This window comes from Saimiri boliviensis, chromosome 11 (genome assembly GCF_048565385.1).
Source record: "Saimiri boliviensis isolate mSaiBol1 chromosome 11, mSaiBol1.pri, whole genome shotgun sequence".
NCBI classification, from domain to species: Eukaryota; Metazoa; Chordata; class Mammalia; order Primates; family Cebidae; genus Saimiri; species Saimiri boliviensis.
In genome coordinates this window covers 12,397,046-12,405,288 of record NC_133459.1, presented here as the reverse complement: position 1 = coordinate 12,405,288, position 8,243 = coordinate 12,397,046, and the positions used below count along the sequence as shown (strand labels likewise).

The window sequence follows — 8,243 nt, the reverse complement described above, 5'->3', positions numbered from 1 at the left end:
GCAGATCGCCTGAGGTCGGGAGTTCAAGACCAGCCTGACCGACACCCCATCTTTAAAAAAAAAAAAAGTAAGTGTGAATGTTCCCTGCGTGTGAGCCATTAACATGAATTTCTATCATCTCCTATCATGAACTCCCAGGTGCTGGGGGACACACCTCTTCATAACCCCACCCCCCACCTATCATTCATCCTTCCATAGGGTGGGGGTGAGGAGAGGGCCTTGTTTGCCAAAGCTAAGTGGGATATGCTTATAAAATAGCGAATACATGTTTGCCTTTTGGAAATCACCTCAAATCTCACTTTCATTGGTGCAAACTACCAAATGATCCCACACATTGGACGTGAGTGTGCACAGACAACCAGCTCTCCTCCCTGATTCGGTTGAAGAACATCGAGGACAACTGGTCCCCTTCAGAACAGGTCCTTATTTTTCTTTTCCAGGGAGAATAGAGTCTGATTATTTTATCAAGAGTTATTCCCAAGCAATGCATCCTAACAGACATTCAGGCGCTGGAAAGCAAGCATAATGCCCCAATATTAAGTTTACTCGGCTAATTTTAAATCTCTGGGCATCCATCATGTACTTAGCTCCAAATTATACGTTCGGTCTGGGTTTTTCTTAGGTCTCATCTGCACAGCAGGTAAATAAAAGAGCCCTGTGAAGGAACCATAAAAAGACTTGTAAGGGCTCAGTGTTTCTGGCCTCAGCCAGGGCTGCAAGTCGCCTGACCAGGGGAGATGTCGTCCAGCTACTGTGCAGTTGAATTCTAGGACTGTGAGACCACCTGGGATAAATAACAGCCCAGGTTACTGGAGGCCACCAGCCCAAGAGGTCCTCAGCCTGGACCTCTCCTGGCTAAATCATTTGGCATCAAAACCAGCCTGTTCTTCCTGCCCTCTCTAGAGATGATCGCTCCGGGACATTTGCAGTGACTGTCCTGGCCGCCAGAAGGCAGCAGGGTAACATTCCGCCACGGGTGCCAGGCCAAGAAGAAATGGTTTGGCATTTTCCTTTCTGTCTCCTAGGGTGATGCCTGGAGACAGGACAAATATAGCGTAAACAATATTCAAAGGCTGCAATATGAGTGCGGCAGCCTCAGGAGCCAGCTTCTTCTCTTTCTTTCTTTCTTTGACTTTTTTTTTTTTTTTTTTTTTTTTTTTAATGTAATGAGAGGGAAATGTGCCGGGTGTTTGGAAATAGAATTCTTCTTTTTCAGGTCAGGATCTAGGCTCAGATTTGCCTGGTTGGAACAGAGCCCTGTTTCCTCTAATACAAAGTAATAAATTCCTTCACTCACTCAGCTGCAAGTTTCCGAGCACATACCAGGCTGCTCCGTGTCAAGACGAGCCGGGCACTTTGCGGGGACACCAGGAATGCTAAGGACACCCCAGCGGGGAGCTCGGGAGGTGGGTGCCATTGGGGTGTAGGTAGGAGCCGGGCCAGGTGTCACTGAGGGGGTGGCTTTTGAGGTCGGGTTGAAGGATGGACATGACCGTGCAGGTAAGTGTCCAAGGTGCAAGGGGAATGGAAACTTCAGACAGAAGCGGGGGCGTGAGCGATGACACTGAGCTGGTTGTCAGGAGTGAGCCGTGGGCAGTTTGGGTCATCGCTGGGCCAGAGCCACCATCCCCTCAGCCTTCTAGTCTACTCCCTGCTTCTTCTCAGACCTCCAGTCCACATCAGCCTCACCCAGCAGCAAGTGGGGTCTTTAAACATATTAATCCTGGGCCGGGCATGGTGGCTGACACCTGTAATTTCAGCACTTTGGGAGGCCGAGGTGGGCGCATCACTGAGGTCAGGAGTTCGAGACCAGCCTGGCCAACGTGGTGAAACACCGTCTCTACTAAAAATACAAAAATTAGCCAGGCGTGGTGGCAGAGGCCTGTAATCCCAGCTACCTGGCAGGCTGAAGCGGGAGAATTGCTTGAACCTTGGAGGTAGCGGTTGCAGTGAGCTGAGATCATGCCACTGCACTCCAGCCAGGGCAATCGAGCGTGGGCGTGGTGGCTCATACCTGTAATCCTAGCACTTTGGGAGGCCAAGGTGGAAGGATTGCTTGAGGCCAAGAGTTCAAGACCAACCTGGCCAACACAGAAAGACCCCCTCTCTTTTAAAAAAAAATAAATAAGAAAAAAATTTATTTGATCAAGCCCCTCCCTCATGCAAAGCTCCCCCAGGGGTTTCCCAGCTTACCGGTCTCAGGGGCTACCACAGCCTGTCCCCCAATCTCTCTCGCATACCACTCTGAGCGCCTCTCGTGCCTTCTGCCTTCCAGAACACACTGGCCTCCTTTCAAGTTCTGGAACTTTCCAAGCCTTAGGGCTATAGGACTTAGTGTTCCTTTGACCAGGGCCTGCTTGGGTGTGTGACCCTGAGCACTCTGCATGGCCATCCTGAATTTCTCATCATTTTGGAGCAGGGCCTCACATTTAGTTTTGTGTTGGGCCCTGTGAATGTGTAGCGAGTCCTGCCTCTACCCAGAACGTGCTGTATTTGGTGGGCCCCTCTCCTTCAGTCAGCCAGGTCTGCTCTGCTAAAATGTCACCTCCTCAGAAGGGCCTTCCCTGGCCACCTGTCCGAAGGAGCCCCACTAGAATCCCTCGATCCCAGAACCAGTTTCTTCTCCTCACGACACTATCCCACCCGAAGTGATCCCGTCCTTCAGCTCTCTCCCTGTCTGCTGCCTGCCCGCTCCCGTTCACACCCACCTGCCTGCAGCTGTGTTCCCTACTTGGAGCTCAGAGCTGGCTGCCCCGTTGGCACCTGGTGCCTGTGAGTGGCGTGAAACGGACAGCTCTTGGGAGGAGGGTGAGTAGAGGGTTCGATGGGGCAGGGGAGGAGTGGTCAGGGGCCGGTGGGCTTTCTGCTCACTCCGTATGGAACAGTTGCCATCTCTGAGTGCAGTCAGCAGTCACTTCATTGGTTATCTGCGCCGTGGGTCACTCAGAGGGCTTTCCAAGAGGCCCAGAGTCATCGCTAGAACAATAACCCACCGCCCACCTAGAGAGGAGTCAGCACCAGCATCAGAGACATGGGAGGAGGAAGATCAGGGTGATTTTTTTTTTTTTTGGTTTTTTTTTTTTTTTTTTTTTTTGAGATAGAGTCTCGCTCTGTCGCCTAGGCTGGAGTTCAGTGGTTCGATCTCAGCTCACTGCAACCTCTACCTCCTGGGTTCAAGCAATTCTCCTGCCTCAGCTTCTCAAGTAGCTGGGATTATAGGCACATGCCATCATGCCGGCTAATTTTTTTATATTTTTAGTAGAGATGGGGTTTCACCATATTGGCCAGTCTGGTCTCAAACTCCTGACCTTGTGATCTGCCCACCTCAGCTTCTCAAAGTGCTGGGATTACAGGCATGAGCCACTGTGCCTGGCCTTGTTTTTTTTTTTTTTTTGAGACAGGGTTTCACTCTGTCACCCAGGCTGGAGAGCGATCATGGTTCACTGCAACCTCAACTCCCTGGGCTCAAGTGATCCTCCAGCCTCATCTTCCGAGTAGCTGGGACTACAGGTGCACACCACCTCACCAGGCAAATTTTTAATTTTTTTGTAGAGATGGAGATCTCAGTATGTTACCTAGACTGGTCTCGAACTTCTGTCCTCATGCAATCCTCCCGCCTCAGCCTCCCAAAGTGCTGGGATTTACAGGCCTGAGCCACCAACAGTCAGCCTTTTGAGTTTGCTGTCTGGTTGATGAGTTTTGTTTGTCTTTGACGATCCAAGCTTCTTCTTCCTCTAATGGATAATAGAGTCAGGCTGTTTTCTCCTCTTTTAAAATCTTTGCTCAGCCTTAGTGTGCAGGCCCAGACAAGGCAGCTCCCCTGGACCATGCCAGCATTGCTCTGCTATGTGTCCCATTACCTGGCACGACCTTTTGGACCGGATAACTGTGAGGGGAGGGAATTGTCCTCTGACGTCAGCGGTTGATCTGTGTCCTTAAGCTAGAGAAGAAACAGGCTGGCATTTTCTCTCCAATTTGGAGCCTCTCAGACCCAATCCAGGAGACAAAGGAAGGGCTGTCCATCCAGGCGGGGCTGTTTCTAGCTCCGGCGCGCTTGGCAGCTTCATGCCGGTTAAGTCAGGCTTGAGTTATTGACTAAATGTTTGCCTGTGCGTCTCCAGGTTAGAGTCATCCTGCAGCAGAGCCCTTGAAGGACATCCGGAACCGCACAGCTGCTGCCTCTGCGCCTGTGTTTTGTGAACGGATGAAGTTTCTTCCGAAATTTCTCCAGCATGAAAAAAAATGACCAACTTCTTAAGGCTCAGGAGGGCAAATGTTTCCAATGGTATTGTACGCTCTGTATTGTTCAGCTAAGAATGTGCCCTTCTTACTATGATGGTGGTTGTTGATTGTTGATTTACCCAGAACTAGAGGACAGGACTGTCTCCCTCTTGGAAAGATCGAGTGTCTTATTTAATTAATTCAAGAAATCCTTATTGATCATCTACTCTGGAACAAGCTGAGTGTGAGGCTCACTTTGGGGGGAAATGAAAGAGAAAAAAAATTGCTATTGGGGCAGGCACAGTGGCTTACATGTATAATCCCAGCCCTTTGGGAGGCTTGGGTGGGGAGGATCACTTGAGGCCGGGAGTTCAAGACCAGCCTGGGCAATAAAGCAAGACCTCAACTGTTGATTCCGTGTCGGACGCTGACCAGGTATGATATGTGTGTGAGCTTATCACGTCCTCCAGCCACTCTCTAGGGGTGTAATTATTATTCCCATTTGGCAGCTGAGGAATCTGAGGGCTAGAGTCCCAGATTCCATGGCTTCCTGAGTGTGAAGCCACGTGAGGAGTCACTCAGTGAATACATGGACAGCTCCAACTGGAACCATGGGTCCAACTCCAGTGTCCAGCCTCATCTACCGTCACCCATCACGCTCTGCAGCTTCTTTCCTGTTTGGGAAGAAAGAAAATAACCCAAACTCATGGGCTTTGCCTACAAGCTCACGATGGGTCAGCCAGCCCCAGTGAAAACTGCCTAGCTTCCACTACGTCTCTTGTCTGTGATCTTTGGAGGAATTGCCCCATTTGCTCTGCCCAGCAGAGAAACCTGGCATCGGACACTTTTTCAGGTGTAGTGTTGGCTGGGCTGCCACCGAGAAGTGTGCAGGTTATGTACCGCACACCTCCGGGGGGCGCCACTCATGGAAACTGCTATCTCCTGCAGTCACGCAATGGCTAATTGGACTCTTACTGTATGCAGTGGCCCTCAGTTGAGATTCATTGCCTTAAGAAGGATATTCAAAATAAAGGGGTTGAGAGGGTAAAATGAGCTGGAGGAAGGAGGGAAATGATTGGGGATGGGCACCACCTGGCCAGATACAGCTCAGTGCCAACAATAAGAAAGAAAATGGTTTTCTTGCTGTTTTGAGATGGAATCTCACTCTGTTGCCCAGGCTGGAGTATAGTGGCACGATCTCGGCTCACTGCAACCTCCGCCTCCCAGGTTCAGGTGATTCTCCTGCCTCAGTCTCCTGAGTAGCTGGGATTACAGGAGTGTGCAACCACACCCAGCTAATTTTTGTATTGGGGGGGTAATCTTACTCTGTCGCCCAGGTTAGAGTGCATTGGCACAATCTTGGCTCACTGCAACCTCTGCTGCCCGGGGTCAAGCGATTCTCCTGCCTCAGGGATTACAGGTGTCTGCCACCACACCTGGCTAATTTTTGTAGTGTTTTTTTAGTAGAGATGGGGTTTCGTCATTTTGTCCAGGCCGGTCTTGAACTCCTGACCTCATGATCCACCTGCCTCGGCCTCCCAAAGTGCTGGGATCATAGGCGTGAGCCACTGCGCCCAGCCTAATTTTTGTATTTTTGGTAGAGACTGGATTTCACCATTTTGGCCAGGCCGGTCTTGAACTCCTGACCTTGTGATCCACCTGCCACAACCTCCCAAAGTGCTGGGATTAGAGGCGTCAGCCACCTGGATTACGTGCCCAGCCAAGGAAATGGTTTTATCAAACTTGTATTAGCTACTGCTGTAGAACAAAGGAACCTAGAATTTAGCAGCTTGAAACCACAAATATTTATGATTTCACAGGTTTTGTGGGTCAGGAATCCAGGAGCAGCTTCACTGGATGCTTCTGGTTCAAGATCTCTCTGGAAAATGTGTTTGGATGTCTGAAGGGGCTACAGTTGTCCGGGGCTGGAGAATCAGCGTCCAAGCTCACTCATGTGGCTTTTGGAGGAAGCCTCAGTTTCTTGCTGGCTCTGGATAGGAGACCGCAGCTCTTTACCACATGGGCTTTGTCACATAGACTCCGTGTCTTCACCACATGGCAGGTGACTTTCCCCAGAGTGAGTGACTTGAGAGACAGAGAGAACCCAAGACGGAAGTTGCCATCTTTTTATAACCTAGTATCAGAATTGACATACCATGTGCTGTTGGCCAGAGGGAGCACCCTGGCACAGTGTAGAAGGGGATTCCACAGGGATGCGAATACTAGGAAGGGGGGCTCTTCGGGGCCGTCTTAGAGGCTGACCACCACACAGCTAAGGAGTACTGTATCCTTAGAAAAGCAGATTTGGAAATCAATGGCTGGATCTGCTAGCTTGGGCTTCCTGGACTCCTCAGGCTTTCAGGAGTTTCAGCAGTGGAGACCTTCCACTCCTGACATGTGTCCCAGAGAGGTACACCCCTCCTGGCCCTTTCCAAACTGGCCTTCAGTGGTTACTTCCTTGTCTTATCACCCATTCAGCCTTGCCCAAGCTGTTATGTCGGCCAACAGATTTCAGAAAGAGTTTTGCATCTGAGGTCTGAACATTTGCTTTTGCAGCTGGTTTCCTCACCCTCTTAAAGGACCCTTGAGAAAGCAACTTGTTAGAAACTGGGGCTGTGGGCTGGGCGCGGTGGCTCTCGTCTGTAATCCCAGCACTTTGGGAAGCCGAGACGAGTGGATCATGAGGTCAGGAGCTCGAGACCATCCTGGCCAACATGGTGAAATCCCGTCTCTACTAAAAATACAAAAAATTAGCCAGGCGTGGTGGCGCACACCTGTAGTCCCAGCTACTTGGGAGGCTGAGGCAGGAGAATCGCTTGAACCTGGGATACAGAGATTGCAGTGAGCCAAGATCACACCACTGCACTCCAGCCTGGGTGACAAGAGCGAGACTCTGTCTAAAAAAAAAAAAAAAAAGAAACCAGGGCCTTGTCCTGTCTCACATCACAGCTGAGGTTGTTACTGTTGGGGTTGTTTTGTTGAAGTTTCTTATTTTAGTGCCTTAAATTAGGCAGCTGTGGTGGAGGTGAACTGTCCTGGCCCACACTTGCTCCAACCTGGGTAGTCATTCCAGCTCTGCCACTGCCGCTTTGTGAACGTGGATACGTCCTTAATTGTCCTCAATTTTATTATTACATCTCCCAAAAAGGAGATAATCTCTAGCTTGCAGAACTGAGGTGGCAGCTACATTAGATACTGTGTGAAAATGCTTAGCCAGGTGCCCCAAACTTACAAACTCTCCAGTAAACGGTTGTTGACATGGAAACGATTGTACCACAAGGAGAAATAACCACAGCTATTTTATGCTGCATTTTTCAGAATGTGATTTCTTTAAATATAAGAAAACGGCCAGTTGCAGCTAAAAAATGATCACGTGAAAAGGTTCGCCATAGCCTTAGCTGTGGTTTTATTACCTCCTAGAGCCTAAGAATATTCTAAGGAACCATTTTTGCAAGGCAAGTAATGGAAAAAGTGATTCGGGCTATAACAATTTCAATTTCAACTTTCCAGGAACACATCTCATCCTTGAAGTGACGAGCATGTACGTCCCAAATGAGATGAGAAATCCCCTGACTCCCTTCTGCTCATCCCTTCCTTCATCATCAGGCAATGGCTCAGTGTGCGAAGTCGAAAAGTTCCCTTTTAAAGTTTCCTTTCTTGTTAGAGAATAAGTGCGCTGATAACTTTGTTGAGCCCTATCCTACGTAGCTGTTAGACACGCCATGCTTACAGGCACGTAGTACATTCTCTGTCCTTGTATTTTAACCAAGATATCTGTGCTGGACATGCTCCCAGGCACGTCCCAGCTCTCCATTGCCTTACCTGTTTAGAAAAGTTTTAAGTTGTTAGCCAATCGGGTTTTGGTTTAGATTGTGAGGTCTGGCTCCACCCAATGGAAATCAGACACAGCAGTAAGGACAACCCCGAATGCGTAGGGATAAATTTGCATGTATTTCCTTTGTTCTTTGTACTCTCATGGCAAGATGGCTAGTGAGAGTGCCCTTCCTGCAGTCGAGGAAGGA

At 49.5% G+C, this 8,243-nt stretch overlaps 1 long non-coding RNA gene across 1 annotated transcript; it reads left to right on the top strand.

Moving 5' to 3' along the window:
- Positions 1–1,162: 1,162 nt before the first annotated feature.
- Positions 1,163–4,620, top strand: LOC104652476 (uncharacterized). Its single transcript, XR_745795.3, has 3 exons — positions 1,163–1,216; positions 1,302–1,406; positions 4,122–4,620. It is a non-coding gene; the product is annotated as an uncharacterized LOC104652476 (long non-coding RNA).
- The last annotated feature ends 3,623 nt before the right edge of the window (positions 4,621–8,243 follow it).